The sequence below is a fragment of the Nipponia nippon genome, unplaced genomic scaffold, assembly GCF_047370975.1.
Source record: "Nipponia nippon isolate SJK-2023a ecotype South Korea unplaced genomic scaffold, ASM4737097v1 scaffold_9, whole genome shotgun sequence".
Taxonomy (NCBI): domain Eukaryota; kingdom Metazoa; phylum Chordata; class Aves; order Pelecaniformes; family Threskiornithidae; genus Nipponia; species Nipponia nippon.
This window is the reverse complement of record NW_028262413.1, coordinates 36,363,336-36,385,388: the sequence shown is the minus strand read 5'-3', so window position 1 is coordinate 36,385,388 and position 22,053 is coordinate 36,363,336. Positions and strand designations below refer to the sequence as shown.

The window sequence follows — 22,053 nt, the reverse complement described above, 5'->3', positions numbered from 1 at the left end:
TCCCAGTGTCCACCCACTATACATTCCTGTTGACTGCCTTGTGGCTGCACAGAGACCTAAGGCAGGGACCTATTTCACCAGAAATGCCTTTCTGAGGCATTATTTTCCTGTCAGATTGGATCAATATGTATAAGTGCTACTGCCGACCAAAGGCTGACAGTGGAAATACACAGTAAAGGGCAGCAAGGGGAATATTGCCTTCCCATAACAACATCACCCCAACAGCAAAGCTTAGAAAAATTAACCTGGAAAGAGTGAAGCATCTACTGTTGACCATATCTGAAATATGAGAGAAGGAAAAGGTGGATAGAGAGAAAGAAATGATAGTTAACTTTGCATGAAAAAGGTGTACTTTGAATTTTAAACTGCAGTTCTTCAGATGTGCATCATTTAGACAGAGCACATCACTCAGATGACTCTTATTCTACCATATCTCCCAGCATGAATGGCATTCTTCAAGAGATGAAACAATCAAAAGGTGAAAAGCATGATTTGTTTTCATTACCAAAATTGTATTTATAATCACAGCCAAAGAAACACTATGAAATGTCATTTTCTCACTATTCTGTTGGGGCAGGTCTGACTCTACCTCTTCTTCATATGTGCAACACTCCACTCTTGAATTCTGACCTGTGTCAAGGAACTGCAAACCAGGCCATAAAATCTACTGATACATATTTTAAATAGGTTATATTCTTTTCAGATTTATTTTGTCATTCATCATGAGCACAGTGTACCTAGCAGTAGGGTGGCCTTATAAGCAGTAAATTGAGTGAAATTAGCATTTGAATCGATGCTACGTGAAGATAACAGCCTGCAATAATCCCATTTAACAGCTGTTAATTGTCTGCTATAAACCACAGTTCAGCAAATTTTGATCACACAACTGAAATACCTCACTAATATGAATGAAGAAAATACGCCAGCTGATACACAGAAAAAAATGTTTGGAGATGCACATCTTAAATTTATCGTAAGTATAGATTTCATGCAGATACCGTATCTCCTAACTACATGTAAATCATAAAACATTGCCTGTATGCAAATATTGCCAAAAAAGATTATACAGAAATGGTTTCTTTGCTTATTTATAGGGAAATACTAGGCTTGTATGTCTTAATAGCAAAGAGCATTCTTCAAAGTTATGATCATGTTGTTAAGAACATGTTTATGTTTCTGTGTGTTGCCCACATCCATGTGGCCAAAGACATTAGCAGTCCATCGGTAATACCATTTTTTTCCTACCACAGGGAGACTTCCAAGGTAATGAAAAGCCATAGTTCCAGCTGCAGGACAAAGAGATACTTCTCCCTCTTAACACATTCTACTCACATCCATTGCACAATCGAAACACACACTCGAAGAACGTTTTATTCTGGAAGTCAGATCATCTTACGGAAGAAGGTTAAACTTCATAAACAGTGTTTAATCTTTTATCTGTAGCCAAGCAAGAATTGAAACCTATTGGCTAAAAAAAAAAAAAAAAAAAAAATCAGAGACTAAGCATTAAGATATCCTGGCAATCAATGTGTCTATTATAAGGACTCATATTCAACAAAATGGGAAAGATATTTTCTTGTCAGACATCCGAGATAGAAGGAATCCATGGCTGTATGTTTCAAATGCTGCAGAGATAGGTGGCAAAATATCTATAGCTAATTAGTCTTTTTCTAAGAATGAGTAGATATAAATACTTCATCTTCCAGCTTCATATCTTCTCTCCTGCAGCTCAGCTGAAAAGGAACTAGTATCATGGTAGTACGTTGTGGAGGTGGAGGTAATTAAGAGGACTTTCTCCAATGCTTTGCTGGTAACAAGGATTTTACAGCACTGATGGTTGGTTTCCAAAAAGACTAGATGTCAAGGCATATATAGATTAGACATAAGGAAGAAATTCTTCACTATGAAAGTGGTGAGGCACTGGAACAGGTTGCCCAGGGAAGCTGTGGATGCCCCATCCCTGGAAGTGTTCAAGGCCAGGTTGGATGGCGCTTTGAGCAATCTGGTTTAGTGGAAGGTGTCCCTGCCCATGGCAGGGGGGCTGGAACTAGATGATCTGTAAGGTCCCTTCCAACCCAACCCAATCTATGATTCTCTATCAAATTTTTCTGCTCAAAAAGCCTATGACCAGCTTAGAAGGCTGAAGGTTGTACTTTACTCTTTCATTTATCCAAGAGAACATGGTTCAGAGACAAAAGTGACAACTGTGATGTTCATTAATTAATCAGCACTCAGACAATTGATGGGGTGTACTTTCCATAGCAGTCTTCCCAGGAAGTTAGACTTTTCTTTTATTCCTCCTTCGATTCTCAATATATGAGCTTTTCAAGATCTTCTTACCCTTGCTAAAAAAATGAAATGTGGAATGGGGTCATCTAGATCACTCATATTCTTGTGGAAGCTTCCCTTTCTCCTGAAAGTGTCCTCAAAGTCTCTCTCAATTGTCTTGTCCCGTTCTGTTCCAAAGACTGTGCCGTTATAATCACACCAATGGCTTCCATACGTATTTTTAGTCAATAGGATGCTATCATAATATTTTTTTCCTTTTTTTTAATATTTCCTCACATAGTTCTTTCATTATAGTCTTAGTAGTCAAGGCCTCAATCTTGGATTGCATTCATTCAACTTCTAATGTATTTTTTTCTTTAGAATTCCAACAACATAATTTCTGGCACAACATTTGACTTCAGCACTTACATCCAATTTAAAGTTAATAACTGTCCCATTTATGTTCAGACTGGTAGTCTATTAATCACCTGCTACAATGGCGTCCACTGATTTAATAACGGAATTCCTCTGAGCTAAAGAAGCCCTTTAACTAACCCGTACACACTCTACCAACATTTGCAGGCTTCTGCAAAGTAATGTGATCTATTGCAGCTCCTCAAACTTTTTCTCATTGCCAAAAATTGCCTCATTATAGGCTGTTTCCAGAGTATGAACAGCATCATTGGTTGGGATATTTTGAGAGTTTTTTACCTGAGGAGCAAAAAGTTAGGACAGTTTGAATATGAGCTCTGCTTATCTCACTCACTTCTCTAGTATTTTAGATTCTCTTGGGGAACTCTCTCCACACAGAAGTCTGTCTTTCCCTGCTGTCCTTTAATTTCCCTAACAAAAGGTAATTCTGACTTCTTTCATATAGTTAGCCTCTGACTCTTATAACAATGCAGTGTCTTGTCAGAGATTGTTTGATTGACCAGTCTGCAAGACTATCTTTTTTGTCATAAAGTTCTTTCTGTTTTCAATTTTACATTTGCATTTCTTTTGAACAAACAGATTATGAAAAGTAAATTATAATAATTATGAAAAGCAAAGGAACTGTTTCTCCAAACTTTGTTAACAGTCCTGTACTTCTGTATCAGGGCTTCCTTCTGTGCAGAATTAAAAGTGATGCAAACTTGATTTAATTTGTGTTACTCCTGATATCACACACTGTTAGTTAATTACCCAGATCATCCTTCAGTGCACCTGTTTTAGTAAGAAATAGAGGATAAAATTTCATTTTTCATTTATTGTGAGAATTTATTAAGCATAGTTTTCCTATGAGAGTGAAAAATTTCTTATACTGACCAAACCAGAAGTGAGAATACTAAGTGACTGCCCTCAAGTGAAAGCCACCCCCTTCATTTATACGAACATAATTTTGGCAAGCTCAGCATAGCTGACTTATGGACAGATCCGGCCATGACTTCAGTTGATGCATCACGGGCTCACAAGAAAGTGGAACCTTTTGACGAGTAAGCATGTGTCATTAAAGAGCTCAGCAACGTATACTTAAGATACAAATTCAACTGTCAGTCGCAGTTCAAGGCTTGTATACTGCTAAATATATTTATTGCTCCAAATGTGTTCAGAATGTTGTTTCAGCACAGTCACACCAAGTTTCTCCAAGCTCAAATTGCATCTGAGGTTGTGATACTGATGTTGTTTTGCATTTAAAGGAGAAGGATTGCAAGGCAAAGTGCAAGGAAGGTATCCCTTCTTGCTTCTTTTAGAATGAGTGACTCTTTGAGGCTGTCACGTGTTAGTGTACCACAAGGGTCTTCCTGCTCATGAAGTCTGGCTGCTTCCCAAACCTCGATGAATCATCCCCTCAGCTAGCCAGGCACAGATATATTTCTGGAGTAGAGTTGCTTCATGCATTTTCCAACTAGGAGACTGGGCCCAGCTATCACAGGGCTTTAACTGTACAATCTTGAGGAACCAACAGCACCATTTTTTCACTGATCTCAGTTGTGAAGTCCGAGAGATGGATTCCTCATCTGTAACTCGGGAACCAGGCTGTCCTTTCTGCCAGCATCCTCCATTTTAAAAACTTTCTGCCTGTCTTACCCAGGTTAGATTTCTACATCTCCTTCTGGTTGCTTTCCTTGAGTCACTTCCTTTAAAATCTGCCCACCAAGGAGAGAAAGGAAGATTGCTGACTAAGGCTGATATCTAGTACCTGGAGGTTTCTCTTTGCCTTTTAGATTAAGAATGAGGTATGAGCCACTGCAGATTTCCTGTAGATGGATTGAACACAAATTTTAACTCTTACTTAAATACAGATCATTCAGGATGTAGCATCATAGCTGACTGCGGTCAGTCCGAAAATCAAATAAGAAACATCTGTTACAGTGCTGATTTGACATACTGAGGAGCCATACTAATGCTAGCGGAAGGGGAGTAGACAGGAATCTGCGGCCAGAGATAGATGGTGGAGAGGATAAGATGGGATTTCCCATCTCACTGGCAACACAGTCTTAAATTGACTAATGCAGGATCAGAGAGGGGAGCATTAAGGAAAGTAGTTAATGTAAAAATATAATATTGTGCCCCAACATTTTTCACTGTAATACATGGACAATCAGAGACTCTATCATAACATTTTTCTAGGCAAGGAAAATATACTAAATTATACAAAAGAAAGAACATTAGTAAAGCTACAAAGTCAAGTACCCAGAAACGAAGACAAACCACTTTTTGTTGGAACAGAAGTAGGTTAGAAGCATTGTTATGCTTTAACTATTTTGCTTCTTGGTTAGGTTTGTGTCTAAGTTTCCTGTATCCAGTTCAGATCCCATATACTTTTCTCAGAATTCCCAAGGCAGGATGTATGCTGCATGAGGAGAGAGAAAACACTTTCTATAAACAGTTATATTTATAAATACAATATGACTTCTCTTGTATGGGTTATTTTTAGACCATCAGTAATCAATATGCACTAGTTGGTGTGGACATATGGACAAGAAACTGCGGATTAATCTAAGAATGGTGGTAAAGCACATCTACTACTCACACACTATCAAAAACTGAGAGGGCATTCTCACACAGCTTCTTCATGATTGGAAAGGGAGGAGGTAATTCATTGCAAATCAGCTGATGTGTTATCACATACAGTCACGCCTTGGCTTCTCCCAAGGTTACTTGTTTATGTACGTGCCTTTCCACTACCTCAGATTAAGTTCATCCAGGAGGAGGCAGTACAGATACATAAAGTCAGTCTACTAAGGAGAGCCAGAATGAAAAGGCAGCTATTTTAACCATCCTCCAGGGGTTTGGGGCAGACCCATTAAATCAGGGAAATGAATACAGCAAACTATTTCATCTCACTGATGCATGCAGTAGATGGCCCGAGTATGTTAATTACTGCCTTTGGCAGAATATATTTCCAGAAATGTTAACACAGAATCTGGAAATGTCTCCTGGCACCACAACAGCATTTTCAGATACCATACTCAGATGTGAAGCATTAGGAAAAGCTACAGGAAAAAAACCCAGAAAGTATCATGTCCACCACATCCTGACAAAGCGCTATAAACCTAGAAAAATTTTCCACTACCAGCTAATCACATTACATTACAGGAGAGACATTCTGTACCATCACCTATAGTACTTATGTGCAAAACCAGAAGTTAGTCCCTTGACACTCTTGTTAGACCCTGGAGGCACACTTACCTCACTTCAGTTTCCACCAATAAAGTCCTTAAAATTTCAGCCACTGAACAAGCACAGTGCACCTGAGGCTGCTCAATGCTAAGCTGCTTATTGTTTCTCCCATGCCAAGGATGAAAACAGTATTCATAGGTTAGGTTGTTTACTATCCAACCTCCCTGTAGGGCCAAAACCATTAGGCAGGCAGGCCTTTTGCAACCCACTTTCTGTATTTGCCGCATTTCCAAAACTCACAGAATTAAGGTTCCTTTCTTTTAATGCTGGAGATGGAAACCAAACCCAGGTCTCCCGTCTCTCAGAGGATGAGGTTAATAAGATATTTATTGGATCCAGAGAGAAGTGCAGACTTTTAGGGAGTTCAACTGTGCTGCAGGTGACTGGAGATCTGACTCCAGAGATTATTATTCATAGAGCATCAAACAGCTTCAACAGAAAAGACTGGAAGAGATAAACCTCAAAATATTTTATAGGGAGACTTTTAATGATAAATGACAATAAACTAAATGCCAATGAGCTAATTGCATATTAAAAAAAAAAAATCTCTCTTTTTCTAATTATTCATTAATTTCAACTCACATATAATTTTAAGAGAGAATATATATGCATTGCAAAATGCACAGCACGCATGATTCCCGTTTAGGTTTTACTATTTTAACAGTAAACTGATATTGTTAAACTCATTAAACTGTACTTAGTTCCTATCTGTTTCTCCATAATGCCTTCTAATTTACAGCAGCTCAATAAGATCATAATCACGGCCATTTTGCTTGAATAAAACGGATTTAAGAAATAGGAAATTATCTCCCATGACAGTGAAAAAATTAACCCACATCAACACTAGTGGCTTGAGAGATCTATACAATCTGAGAGTCCTGTAACCTAGGCAGGTATACAACTCTAATCTTGTGGAGGTTACAATGATCCTGACAGAAAGGCTGCAATATGACCTGGTAGCGTACTTGCAAAGGGAGCATGGAGAGAAGAGTATATAATAGAAGTGCTGACACTGTCTTAACCATTGCAGAGAACGAGTAAAATAGTCCCTTGAAACACCACCATGCTGCATGTCTACCAAACTGAATAGACAGTCTTCAAGTCAGCAGCATTAAGAGGTAACTTTTAGATAAATTCTATTTGAGTACTAGTCAGAACTACAAACAAGAGAACCCTTCCTGAAGATCCTCTCCTTCCCACCCGTATTTTGACTCCTAGCTGCACTTGTGTCTTTTAAGTTCCTTCTGTTCAAGTACTGATAAGTACTTGTTGCAAAGCAATAACAATAAATGCAGAAAATAATTAACCTATTTAGCTTGATACTGCATCACAGCATAAAGTCAATTGGCCATGGAAATTTTATCTGAAAGTTCCAAAGCAGCGCTGGCTTTGGAAACAACATCAAGATAGATTCAGGCAGCAACAGAGACCATCATACCGGCACCATTATGCAAAGTTATTAGGGGAACATGCTTTGGTATGTAACTCAATCAGATACTTCTGATGAAGAAACTCATTTAAAAAGATCACAACCAAGCTCTCTTGAACATTCAGTTAAATAATGGGTGGTTTTCTTCAGCTTCTGCCAAGAGAAAGGAAAAATAGGGTAGTTTTGAAAGTATAGGTCATCTGTAAAGAAACATTGACTGTTCTAGCTGCAGACTAGACTATTTTAACCTTTCATTTTTTTCCAGCAAGTCCCAAGCACTTATCTGAAAATATGCCATGCTATTTGCAGAGGTTAACTCCCCCATCTTTGGTTACTCAATATTTGTTAATTATAACGACTACTATATCCTCCTTAGTGGAAATAACAAAGTACAGGCTGTCCAGACATAACTTCTTCCAGATTTGTTTACTTGAAAATCTTATTGTTTTAAAGAGGAAGTCTGCTCAGTGCAGGTATTTCCTCCTAAAGTTTCACATGCTTTTTCTCAAATCAAAGTACTTTTAAACATTAAACATTTGAGCCACATTTGGTAGTTATGTCATATCAGTCAAGGAGGCAGTACAGATCCAGAGAAAGTTAGATTTAAATGAGAATATACCTTTGAAGCATACCTGGTCTAGGGTTCATATTGACATTTGGCAACAGTAAAATTAATTACAAATTAAAGCAGTAGTAATATCCTGATCAAGCTCTTCATCCAGGATGTCAGTGTCCCTTCTGGACACTGACATTTCACCAAATGACAACTACAAAGCACAAGAATGTTCCAGCATTCACATTATTTCCATAAATGTGGAGATTTCCACTTCTGAGGTTCCTGTTTTGAGTGTAGGCTTTGGAGATACAGTATTGAATTGTACGGAAATAGCCAAATGATCTCATATCAAATCATACTCATTTTGCCTAGACTGATAACAGAATTTAAAACTCTTTAATTCCATATACACAATCATTAACTTCATCAGTTAAAAAAAAAAAAAATAGTTACCTACTTAATCTTCCTAAGGAAAAAGCATACTAAAGCAAATAGACACAATCTCAACAGAATCTGAATTATTTCGAACAAAATATCCTGCTAAAGGATAATATTCGTGTCCTTACCCTTTATGTGCACTCTATTAAGTGGAATGAACAATATGCAAAAGTGTATGATTCCTTTTCTCAGTTAAATTATACCAGTTTTATAAATGTTTCTATCACCCAGTCAAAAGGGAATTTTGAAATTGCTGGTCACTACTATTACAAACGCATGTCTTTAGATACTTGCGGTGGATTTTGTCCTAAGACACCATTTTATTAAGCTAAAGGATAGATCTGTAACATCTGTATGTAAACATATGCCTTCCACTCACTAGTAAACTTGGTTCACACTTTTCTATTACCTAATGGGCATCTGGATGACTTTTGATGTCAGATTCAATTTCAATTGTAGCAGTTGTAGCTCTTTCAATAGGTGAAATTAACCATGCAGGCTAAGCTCAGCTTGAATTTTGAAGTACACTATTAGAAGGTGTTAGCAACGACAGCCTAATCAGCACAGCCTTCAACTATGGGTAGTTAATCTTAAAGTGTTGACTGAATAAAAGCCAAGGTTGACTCTATCCTAATATGTTTGCACACAGTCAAAGATATCTGTAAATTTTAGCTACAAAAAAAAAAACCCACAGAAAAACAAATTAAGGATGAAGAAATATCTAAGAAAATTGTTTCTTTTCAGAGAAGCATACATGCGTAGCCAGTAGGATGTGTACAAGCAACAGAAATACATCTGGTTTTTACGCTTTAATCAATGTGGATGAGAGAGATAAATTCAGCTGAAATTGTCCAACCCAAGTAGACATGATCCAAGACATTGTGGATATTTCAGGTTGTTTGCAAGATGGAAATCTTGCAGGGCATATTTTTTAAAGACTTTGTGTTGAGAGAAAGTAGAATGGAAAAGAAAAGGAGAAGACATGCGGTGTAACAACTTCAAGGTCTAATACTACATTCAGATGAAATCCCAAATTATTATCAGAACTTCCTTGAAATATTTATTTTTATTTCATTTGTGGTTACTTACTTCATCTCATGGTTATTTCTTTAAAAATTTGGAAATCAGCAATCATAGCAAGGCTGCTGAATTTTGAATGTAAGGAAATAGTCCGAGATATTTCCCATATCAGGACTAACTCCTCATTTATTTTCCTATTTAAGAGAGCATTGCTCTGCATGCAAATGGGCTGATGCTTACAGCAGCGTTTCACTGATAGAATATCAGCATATGTTATGAATACTGATGAAATTCATATTCTCTTATAATGTAGCACTGCATTTTTCCAATTCCATTGTTAGGTGCCTTCTGATTCTAGCACAGGACTTGTATATATGCCTTTTCTAACATTCATTACAGTCAGTCTCTCTCTCTCTCTCCTGATATCTTCAATTATATTCAGCCCTTATTTCAAAATGGAATCCCAATATTGTCAGGCTCACTTTAAAGGGCATTTTAATAATACTCAGGTTGTGTATAGAACTGTTAAAGGTAAAAACAAAGTAAATGAGATTTAGATAAGATTATCATATTTTCAAGGATTCTCAAGGGATTGGGGATGCTGGATTGCCCTTAGTTACAATGCAAATCTAACACCCAAATTCCTTCCATGAGACTGAAAACTTTAGACTAATGTACAAAAGCAGGAACACTTGAAATTAAAGTTGACCTGCTGCAGTAGCTGGCCTCTGATCTTTTGTATCTTGGCTCATTAAGAAATTTACAAACCTTGCATCATCAAATATATTTGCTCTGCAATTTCCAAGACATGGCAAAGCTGAGTTTAAAAACTCTGTGGCACTCAATTAGAAATTACTTCAATTTCTGGGTTTGCTTCTGAAGTACAACATTACCTAAGCATATTATTTTATGTTTAATTTAATTCATTTTTATAATGAAAGCATAACTGTTTTGGGAACATTTCAGTTTATATTGTAATAGTTTCTGCATAGATCTGCACTAAGACTGATTTTCTGCTGTAATCACACATTTTAAGATTCAAGAGAATTGTATTAAAAATGACCTGAGATTGTTCTAGTACTATATTCTAGTTTTCAAATGGTTTTAATATTGCAAATTCACTATTTTTTCAAAAGGTATTGAAGTAAGATTAAAAATAGAATTAAAAATAAATTTGTTGTGCATAAACACTGAAGTTACTGTGCAAATATTTCCTTACTTTTCATCCTTATATTTAGTAAAAGACTTCTGGTATAATTTTGTGTTTTCAATAAAAAAAGTTTACACTTCATGGAGGTGCATATAAATTCATACAGAAACAGGTAAAATAATCTTTTTCTAAGTATGCAATGCAATACAGTCATCTGCATCTATCTGCATTGGCTTAAAAATCATAAGCTTTAAAACAATCTTCTGCCTTCTGCTTTTAATAATTATGGCTGAAGTTTATCATGAAGGCCTGAAGTTCAGCTTGTTCAAAAATAAGCAAGAAACTCACGTATTCACGTGACTCTATAGTTCAGACCTTTAGTTTTAAATAAAAGCACAGTATCTTGAGACTCTCAATAAAACCACAGATATGAGCGGCTGTGGATATGTAATAAATCACGAAGCGTCTATGCTGTTCTTGATCCACTGTTGACACTTGCAGTGTTTTAATTCTGAACAAGGAAAACTATATAATCTTTGGGGCTCAGACGTGTCATGCATGCATCACCTCCACTTCTGTTCCTCTCAATATGGAAAGAGGGTCTCTGAAAGATAAAGCTTTATGCAGAAGTAAGCCACGTAAGGGACACATCTCCATTACGATGCCCTCTGACTACAGGATATTTCTGAGATCACAGACCAGAACACTATTTCCTGTACGATCCCAGCAAGGTACATTCAGTACAACCCCTTTAGAGTAACGGCAAAGTCAGAATTCCAGCACCAAAATTAAAATCTCGCATTGCTTTAGCAAAAGGAATAACTTGAGTAGTAGTTAGCAAGGGGTCAGTTTTTTCCTACGTGTCCCTCAGCACCTTCTGAAAGGTGATCCTACAAGTGTTATTACATCCTTGTGAGTAAAAATTCACCTCTCGTGTCAGAGTTTTAGCTATCTACTTCAGGGGCTGTTAAACCTGCTTTTTGGCAAACAAACCAATTCCAGTTTAATGTTTACTAAAATTTATGACACTGTTCCCCTAAGCTCAAGAACTTGGAATGTTCTTTCCTTCTCTGCTAGCAAGGATGCTGTATTAGAAAGTACGAACAAGTCAGTGTTTCACACAGAGTAACTGAGCATTGCTACTGTGACTGGATACTGAGAAAGGGAATAAAAATACTTTGAGACTCAAGCAACAGCTCCTGAAGTCACTCTTTTCTGTTTCTCTGTGGTGTGAAGTAGGAGCTACTTCCCTGCACAGTTCAAGGTCTGGGAGAAAGAAATAAAATAAAGTTAAAAGCTCAAGCATGTTCTAGCCTGGTCCCCTCATCTGAAAAAGAGCTGTGGGAACTGCAGCCAAGTCACGGTGTAGCCACTTTGCATCTTTCCCAATCACCAAGATCTTTTTACTATTTTTAAAATGTTTGAATTTTATTTTTTTTCAGTTTACCTTTTTAGAAGTAACTGCACCTTTACATGCACACACAAAGAGAAGTATCCCAGTCTTTTAGTAGCCAGATGACCTTCTGCCCACCTATGCATATATAGACAGAACGCTACAATTTCCCATAAAACCAGTCTGTGTGTTTCCAGCTGGATATAAGTACATTAAATGCCAGGCTTACTCTTTCCTCCCACTCACACAAAACCTCTTTCTTCCATTTTACTATCTATTATCCCAATTATGACCTTTTATTATAAAAATGTTCTTGAGGGTTTTTTTTTTATTCTATACCCACATGACCAGCTGTAGGAAGAATATTTTCATCATCTTTCAATAGGACATGTGGGTGCTATAAAAATAAATGTGCTGTGGTTATGAGAAAGTTCAAATTATTGTTGGCTTTTTAGGTAATTTTTTAAAAAATTTTATTAGTATCATCTCTAGTTTTAGCACTAGGTTGAAAGCTATTCCTATGGTGCATACGCAAAGCCTCATCAATTTTGACAGTATGGCTATGCAAATATTCTCCCTTCAAGTACCTTAATGAATAATTAATATTGTGCTTAGAGATCTAGCTGAAAGCACCAATCAGAGGGTCCAAATAAATTGGATCGGTGTTGAAGAAATTGTTCCCTATGCTCATCAAAAAGATTACTGTTTCTTTTAGAGAATAGCTTTAACAATATGAAATAAAGCCCTCTTGGAATAACCTGCTGATATCTGCATGAATAATCAGACCAGCTATAACTTATCTGTCATAGTGCTGGCTGGTTTTGAAAGACATCTTCAGAAAAGGTATTGTTTTGTAATGACAGAAATCAAACTGATTTGGGGAAAGTAACAATCTCTTTTTGTCTTACTTTTCCTTCATCTTTGAAATAGATACTTCCAGCATGCCAGTCTGAAATGAAAAACAAGTGACAAAAGCCATTATTTTACCGCAGGAAGGACAGAAAGTAGCCTGCCAGAAGCTGTCTTATATCAAAATAATTTTATTTTTTGCTTAAAAAATATTAGCGCTCTCTGTGTTTATACCCTTCAAACAATTTGGGTTTCAACGTGGCTCATGAATGATACACTTCATAAAACGGATGCATGTTGGACATACTGATACTGTGCATAGTGTTTCCACGCTAAACACTGCTCTGATTGAAAAAACAGGAAGCATTAAGGGGGCATATTGGAAGACATAGCTGTCACCAAAAGACACGGGAGGCATTTTTTGTTTCCCTGACAATAATTACCAGATACAATTACCAGCAGTGAGAAGTAACTCACTCCTACCTAAAGACAGTGAAACCTTTATAGAATCTCTTATTTTTAAAAACATATTGAAAGCAATTCTACATAATTTCAGATAAATCCTGACATTCTGGCTCTGTAGCAATTTTTCTAAGTTAGTGTGTGCAATCAAATGTAGAATGTTTCAAAACCAAAAAAGAGCGTTTCTCCTTATCTGATTAAAGGGGGTTTTTTAGTCTTGTGAAAGGTGATCAGAGAAAAAATGTCAGGTTTTCTGCCCTCCCCCCACAATGAAAAAGCTCACCAGCCTCAAAAAAGTTCAATACTTCATCTCATGTAGTATACAAGCCTGTCGCCCTCATGAACTTGCCGTTTGCTGCTCACCCTGTGTTACCATTTAGTTGGATCCAGGAAATTCCAGATTCTGATCCCAGGTACTTGCTTTTTAAGTGTCCAGTGTAGGAAAGGTTCTCTGTTCAGAAGAGGTGTTAAAACAACACTGAATTAAAGCATAAGTTTTAGAGCATCTGGGAGCATACAGCCTGTGCCCCTTCCGGAAAAACACTAAAACAATTTAAGGAAACAGAGCTGGGATCCATTTATGCAGATGGACATCTGCATCCATGAAGCTGTTGCAAAGCCATACAAGTCTCAGCCCACTACATAAGTATATAAAGTTGACAGAGCACTTGAGTAGAATTACTACAGTAAGTCACACTGGAGTAAAACCTATCTTCCATCACCGTCACGTATTGCTTATGCATTCAACACTAGTGTAGTTACATTAATTGGGCTTTCCCACCACCAGAAGCAAGTAGCTACTGTTAATGTTTTAGCCATCTCTTTGCACAACACTTAACTCGGGCATTAAAATATAGGTTAAAAAAACCAACAGAAGTAAAATTTTAAAAAATGGCATTTCTGATGTGTAAAAAGAATTCTATACCTCCTGCAAGACCAACAAATTAGCGTGACAAATGATGGATGGCCACTCCATACTGCCTGTGTTTACTGTACTGTATCACCATTACACAAACATCTGTGCTTGAAAACTTTGCTCTTCTATCGTGGGAAAGCACGTCTATCACCAAAATGAAAAATTGACCTGGCTTATGGAAGCAGCTGGTTTGTTTCTATGCATACACAATTGCTGAATGGGAGACAGCAGCTGAATAACCCTTAAAGAATTTTTAAAACTAATATATCTGGTATTTCAGTTTCTTTTGTTATGCACTTTCTGACCATTCTACAATTATGTCTTTATAGCTCATTAAAAAAGGAGCTTTAAGGCTCCTAAAAAGGCTTTAAGGATGCTATTGGAACACCTGTGACAACACACAGAATCATAGAATCATTTAGGTTGGAAAAAAACTTTAAGATTATCAAGTTCAACCATTAACCCAGGACTGCTAAGTCTACCACTAAACCACACCCCTAAGCACCACATCTACCCATCTTTTGAATACCTCCAGGGATAGGGACTCAACTGCTTCCCTGGGCAGCCTATTCCAATGTTTAACAACACTTTCAGTGAATAGATTTTTTCCTAATATCCAATCTAAACCTCTCCTGGCACAACTTGAGGCCATTTCCTCTTGTCCTAATAATTATAAAAGTATATATAAGAGTTTAAAGGCACTAGATACCATTGCAATCACCAAAGTTCTCACAGGTGTCTAGTAACTCAATGTCTGGCAGGGTATACATCTAAACAGACATTTGGTCTTAAATCAAAGTTTTCAAAGTAGTTAGGAGGGAAGAAGACCTCACATAAAAGAATTAAAAACATGACCTAACTTACTGGAAATCACAGAGATATGCCAAACTGTATCTAATACATAAATTGGCTAAACTGTGTTTTTTTAACAATGTTGGAAAACTACAAGCAGATTTAACTTTGCCTATCAGCAAGTCTTTGGTAATATGCCCAACCCAGAAATTTAGATTATAAGAGAAAAAAAGTTAGAACCAAGCCCAAACACACGTCAGCACTCAAGTGGTGCAGACCACCACTATTTTAACAATTCACGTTAATAAGTTTTGGAAAATTACTGGAGCATGGAGAATTTTTGTTGGTCAGATACAAAGATAACTGGTACACTTTACCTTCTTTTATGCCTAACATCAGTGAGAGGTACTGGCAAGAATTAACCAAAAAGTAGTGAAAATAAATTAACATAAGGGGACAAAGCCTTGATTTTGACTGTTTCCAATGTTTATTGCCATGCTTAGAGTTCATAGAGTCATTTTGGCACTTTCTAGTCCTAATGAAACTTCAGCTTCAATTCCTCTTTGTCAATTTAACTCATAAAATGTAAAGCATCCTTGATTTATGCATCCTCATCCATAATCATTGCTGAAAAATGTAAATATTTTGTTGATGGCTGTCTGTGTTGATGATCAAATGAGACACTGAAAATGACATCGTATTGTCACTGCCAGACCAACGTACCCTAGAAAAGGCAGCAAATAAATTGTTTTCACTGCAACAAAGTGTGACAAGAAAAAAAACTAAAGGGGAACAGAAGTATGCAGGCATTGGTTTTATGAAATACCTCAACTATTGAATGAATTGTTTAAGGCTAAAATCTTCACATCTAAGGAACAATGCCAAGATTAGTATATGATCAGAACGCTACACTGATATAAGATTAAAATACCATACCAGGTTCAAAAGCAACATTGCACCCATTCCACAGTGCAAGAGTTAGCAGGGCCACTCTTGTCTAGTTCTGTGGCTTTACATTCAAGAGGACATCTAAATACATCTGATGGAGTTTTTTTGAGGAAAAGCAGAACTGCATAACAATGAAATTAACAGGTTCAGTAACAGAGCAACACTTGCTCCTGACAAGTCATCAAAGCCAGGCAAGCTGAAAGCATCTTGCTCAACTTCATTCTTAGGCACACCTTCCCCCTTTACAACTCAGCCTTCATGCAAATAAACATGCCTTTAGAAAAAAGAGTACAGTCATGAATTTAGCGAAACAAAGCCTAAAACCTTTGTTTTGACCAAAATTAAAAGTTCAGTTTGCTTACTTTGTGAGCATTTTAAAATCCATTTATTTCACCTTTTTTTTTTTCCCCTTTTTGAGTTAGGTCATCATTCAAACAAACAAAAAACCAAGTAGAGTAAATAAAGTCATTTTGAAAACGTCCAATGCATTTTCCAAAAAACAAAAGGCAAACATTTTTTACACAACAACAAAATAATCCCCAAACCCCTCTTCTTTTCAAGCCTTAGATTGAGGTGCTCTTTTCCAGGCACCATGGCATTCTTCATTCAACCTGTCTTTACGAATAGATGTCTGTAGTATTATGGTAGGACTGCTAGTTTGATTAGACTACCTATGCACATAAACCAATGTCTTAGTGCTGCTTCACATCCAAGGACAGCCTACCAATACACCAGCTCCTCCAAACACAATGGCCCCAGCCAACACAGAGATCCAAGTTGCCCACCCTTCCCATTCCAGTCTCCTCACTTTCTGCCTTCCACTTTTGTCAGCTGCTACTGTCATTTTGCAGCCACTGTGGTGATGCGCTACTCTGTTATATCTCACGCACATTTTCGTCTTTTGGTCAAACTTCACAGGCGTGTACATGGCTTCATATATCTCCCTGAGCAGGCAAGAAAGCTGCCGGAATCCATGATCTTCTTTCAGATGTATGCATTATTGGCAGAAAATCCCCTCTAAATGATCCCCTATTAAATGGCCTTCATTATCATATACTGTTGCTCTGCTCACAGTTGCATTTTCCCTAGGGAGTACACAGGACACCAGTTTCCCCTAGAAGTTGTCTAAGAAAGAGTAACAAGTCTTGAATCTGTAACTAAAGTCACATGCTAAGGCCTGTAAATTCTCTGAAGTTGTGAAAAACATTCTAGAAGAGATGCTATCCTGAAAGACAGCAGAGCAAGGGAGAATTTTTGTTATTTATTTATTGGCCAGTTATGCTGAGTTTGTACCTTTTGGTGAATATGCTTTAGCTTTGCTTATCCTATCACAGAAATTTATTTAGTTATTCCAGAATCAATCCAGTCATATCCCTCCCTTGCAAGCCACTAAGAGCCAAGAATGCAGCCCTGGCATTCAATGTAACCCTGGAGGCATGAATAAGATCCTAACAGATCATGTCAGTGCACTGCCCTCTGAAAGTAAACAAAGCAAGCAATACATCTTAGGGAAATGAGAAAGAGAGAGAGAGGAGAGAGAAGGGACAGACAGAGGGGAGAGAGGAAGGAGAGAAAAGAGGGAGAGGGAAGAGAGGGAAGAGAGAGAAGAAGAGAGAAGAAGAAAGAGAAAAGAAGAAAAAAAGAAAAAAGAAAAGAAGCCAAAACTCAGAAACAGTACAAAAGTACACCCCCAAAACACTGGTGGGAGTTTTGTGTTAAGAGTTCCAGCCTAGAAGACACCTTGCCTCATTGAAATGTCCTTACCTGCACACGCTAAATGCATGTTTGAAACCCTTTGAATATGAAAGATCCTGATTTTGAATGACACTCATCATCATACTGTATTTAGAATCATAGAATTGTTAAGGTTGGGAAAGACCCTTAAGATCATCAAGTCCAACCATTAACCTAGCACTGCCAAGTCCACCACTAAACTACGTCCTCAAGCACCACGTCTACCCTTCTTTTAAATACCTCCAGGGATGGAGACTCAACCACTTCCCTGGGCAGCCTGTTCCAGTGCCTGACTACCCTTTCAGTGAAGAACTTTTTCCTAATATCCAACCTCAACTTCCCCTGGCACAACTTGACGCCATTTCCTCTCATCCTATCCCTTGTTACTTGGGAGAAGAGACTGACCCCCACCTCGCTACAACCTCCTTTCAGGTAGTTACAGAGAGCAATAAGGTCTCCCCGCAGCCTCCTTTTCTCCAGGCTAAACAACCCCAGTTCCCTCAGCCGCTCCTCATAAGACTTGTGCTCCAGACCCTTCACCAACTTCGTTGCCCTTCTTTGGACACACTCCAGCACCTTGATGTCCTTCTTGTAGCGAGGGGCCCAAAACTGAACACAGTACTCGAGGTGCGGCCTCACCAGTGCTGAGTACAGGGGCACTATCACCTCCCTGGTCCTGCTGGCCACACTATTCTTGATACAGGCCAGGATGCCATTGGCCCTCTTGGCCACCTGAGCACACTGCTGGCTCATGTTCAGGCGGCTGTCAACCAACACCCCCAGGTCCTTTTCTGCCAGGCAGCTCTCCAGCCACTCCTCCCAAAGCCTGTAGCATTGCATGGGGTTGTTGTGACCCAAGTGCAAGACCCAGCACTGAGCCTTGTTGAATCTCATGCAGTTGGCCCCAGTCCGGCCTGTCCAGGTCCCTCTGTAGGGCCTTCCTACCCTCCAGCAGATCAACACTTCCACCCAACTTGGTGTCACCTGCAAACTTACTGAGGGTGCACTCATCCCCTCATCCAGATCTTCAATGAAGATATTGAACAGGACCGGCCCCAGCACTGAGCCCTGGGGAACACCACTCGTGACCGGCCGCCAACTGGATTTGACTCCATTCACCACCACTCTCTGGGCTCGGCTGTCCAGCCAGTTTTTAACCCAGCGCAGAGTGCACCCATCCAAGCCGTGAGCAGCCAGCTTCTCCAGGAGAATGCTGTGGGAGACAGTGTCAAAGGCCTTACTAAAGTCCAAGTAGGCAACATCCACAGCCTTCCCCTCATCCACTAAGCGGGTCACCTTGTCATAGAAGGAGACCAGGTTAGCGAAACAGGACCTCCCCCTTTCATAAACCCATGCTAGCTGGGCCTGATCCCCCAGTTGTCCCACACGTGCTGCGTAATGGCACTCAAGATGATTTGTTCCATGACCTTTCCCAGCACCAAGATCAGGCTGACAGGCCTGTAGTTCCCCGGATCCTCCTTCCGACCCTTCTTGTAAAGGGGCGTCACGTTTGCTAGCTTCCAGTCATCCCAGACCTCCCCGGTTGACCAGGACTGCTGACAAATAATGGAGAGTGGATTGGCCAGCTCCTCTGCCAGCTCCCTCAGTATCCTCGGGTGGATCCCATCTGGGCCCATGGACTTGTGTGCATCCAGGTGGAGGAGCAGGTCAGTGACTGTCACCTCTTCAACAACTGGGGCTTCACTCTGCATCCTATCTCCATCTCCCAGCTCAGGGGCCTGAAAAACCCGAGGATGACCAGTCTGACTATTAAAGACTGAGGCAAAGAAGGCATTAAGTACCTCAGTCTTCTCCTCATCCTTTGTGGCAAAGTTTCCCTCTGCATCCAACAAAGGAGGGAGATTCTCCCTGGCCCTCCTTTTGTCGCTGATATATTTATAAAAACTTTTTTTGTTATCTTTAGTGGCGGTCGCCAGTTTAAGTTCCAGCTGCGCCTTCGCCTTTCTGATCTTCTCCCTGCATATCCTCACAACATCCTTGTAGTCCTCCTGAGTCACCTGCCCCTTCTTCCAAAGGTGGTAAGCTCTTCTTTTTTTTTGAGTTCTAGCCAAAGCTGTCTGTTCAGCCAAGCCAATCTTCTCCCCCGCCTGCTCATCTTACAGCACATGGGGACAGCCTGCTCCTGTGTCTTTAAGACTTCCTTCTTGAATAACATCCAGCCTTCCTGGACTCCTTTGCCCTTCAGGACTGCCTCCCAAGGGACTCTGTTAACCAGACTCCTAAACAATCCAAAGTCTGCCCTTCTGAAGTTCAGGATAGTGGTTTTGCTGACCCCCTTCCTTACTTCTCCAAGAATCGAAAACTCTATCTTGTCATGGTCGCTGAGCCCAAGACAGCCTCCGACCACCACATCACCTACCAGGTGTTCTCTGTTCATAAACAGCAGGTCCAGCAGGGCACCTCTCCTGGTTTGCTCACTTACCAGCTGCGTCAGGAAGTTATCTCCCACACACTCCAGGAATCTCCAAGACTGCTTTCCTCTCTGCTGTGTTGTATTTCCAGCAGATATCTGGTAAGTTGAAGTCTCCCACGAGAACAAGGGTTAGAGGTTGTGAGACTTCAGCCAACCACTTGTAGAATACTTTGTCTGTTTCCTCATCCTGGTTGGGTGGTTATAACAGACTCCCACCAGGATATCTGCCTTATTAGCTTTCCGTCTGATCTTTACCCATAAGCACTCAACCTTATCATTACCTTCGTTGAGCTCTAGACATTAAAACACTCTAATGTACAAGGCTACCCTACCACCTCTCCTTCCTTGCCTATCCCTTCTAAAGAGCTTGTAGCCATCCATTGCAGCACTCCAGTTGTGTGAGTCATCCCACCATGTTTCCGTGATGGCGACCACATCATAGTTTTCCTGCCGCACAATGGCTTCCAGCTCCTCCTGTTTATTGCCCATGCTGTGTGCATTGGTGTAAATGCACTTCAGTTGGGCTATTGATCTCTTCTCCAACACAGGCATGCCACCCCTAGGCTCATCCCTAGCAAGCTTGGTTTTATCCCCTTCCCCCTTCGCATCTAGTTTAAAGCTCTCTCAACGAGGCCTGCTAACTCCTGGGCCAGGATCCTTTTCCCCCTTTGTGACAAGTGAACCCCATCTGTCTCCAGCAGGCCTGGTGCCATGTAAACTGTCCCATGGTTGAAAAACCCAAAATTCCACCTCTGGCACCAGCTTCTGAGCCATGTGTTAATGAGGTGGGTCGTCCTGTTCCTTTCTGTACGCCTCCTGGCTACTGAAGGGATGGAGGAAAACACTACCTGCACTCCTGATCCTTCAAGTAATCGCCCCAGTTCTCTAAAGTCCCTTTTGATCATCTTTGTGCCTCTGACAGCTGCCTCATCACTGCCAACCTGAACAACCAACAGTGGATAATAATCGGATGATTTTACCAGCCTAGGGAGCTTCCTAGTAATGTCTCTTACCCTTGCCCCAGGGAGGCAGCAGACTTCTCTATGGGATGGGTCCAGTCGGCAGGTCAGGCCCGCTGTTCTCCTCAGAAGGGAATCGCCTATGACAATTACCCTTCTTTTTTTCTTACCAGTGGCCGTTGTAATGCGTGGGGCTGACTGGTTCCCCCTGGTCAACCCCTTGGATAGATCACTGTCCACATCTTCATCCTCCTGGCCCTCAAATTCCAGAGCCTTGTACCTATTGTGTAAGGGCACCTGGGAGGGCGAGGTAGGCCAGGAAAGGATTCGCCTGCTGCGCTGAGCCGGGATCTGTTTCCATCCTCCTCTGTCTCTTAGGTCCCCTTCTTCTGCCTGGTGGCAAGAGGGTAGGGGAGCCTTTCCTCTTGATGCCTCCATTTGGTGTGCTTGTCTCAGGGATGGTAGGGAGTGGCTCCACCAGTCTATCTCCCTCTCTTCTGCACAGAATGTGCAGCATCTTCTGGAAGAGCAGCTTAACAAGATCAGTGCAATTATAAATTTCTGTGCCATGGAACTAAGGTTGTTTTGCATTACATTAATTTATTTTTTAATGTGTTTTGCTCCTTTGCTTCCTCTGCAGACATAGATCACATTCTAGTTATTTTCTGCAAAGGGTTCATTATATTGAGCTTAATAACTCAGAGAACCTGGCAATTTTAGTAGCAAATATTTTTAATTCTTAAGCATAGCATAAGTGAATATATGCGTTTCCCAATACATGCATTCCTTCAAAAAAGTCAAAATACCAAGCGCCGATCTGCACTTGAATGTATTTTTCCTTCCTCTCTCTCATTGTATCTTTGCTCTCTACATGACACAAAAGAATAGGCAGAAACTACACAGGAACAGCTGATTTCTAATAACCGCGTTTACTAGCTAGGTACAAATATGCACGCCTAGGTCTGTATGTGTGCTGCTGTTCTGGCTGACTTCTGGTAACTACTGCAACAAAACACAGCTCCCAAACTATTTAAAAGTCCCC

General features: G+C 39.7%; 1 long non-coding RNA gene across 3 annotated transcripts in view; it reads right to left on the bottom strand.

Annotated features, from left to right (window-relative positions):
- LOC148050275 (uncharacterized) overlaps positions 1–22,053 on the bottom strand; it is a 186,494-nt gene that overhangs the window by 123,807 nt on the left and 40,634 nt on the right. The window contains exon 3 of one of the 3 annotated variants that reach the window (XR_015701331.1): positions 3,773–4,394. The exons of the other annotated variants lie outside the window; for them this stretch is intronic. This is a non-coding gene — a long non-coding RNA (uncharacterized LOC148050275). Of the gene's footprint in view, positions 1–3,772; positions 4,395–22,053 lie in introns of those variants that run through there. 3 annotated transcript variants of the gene reach the window in all.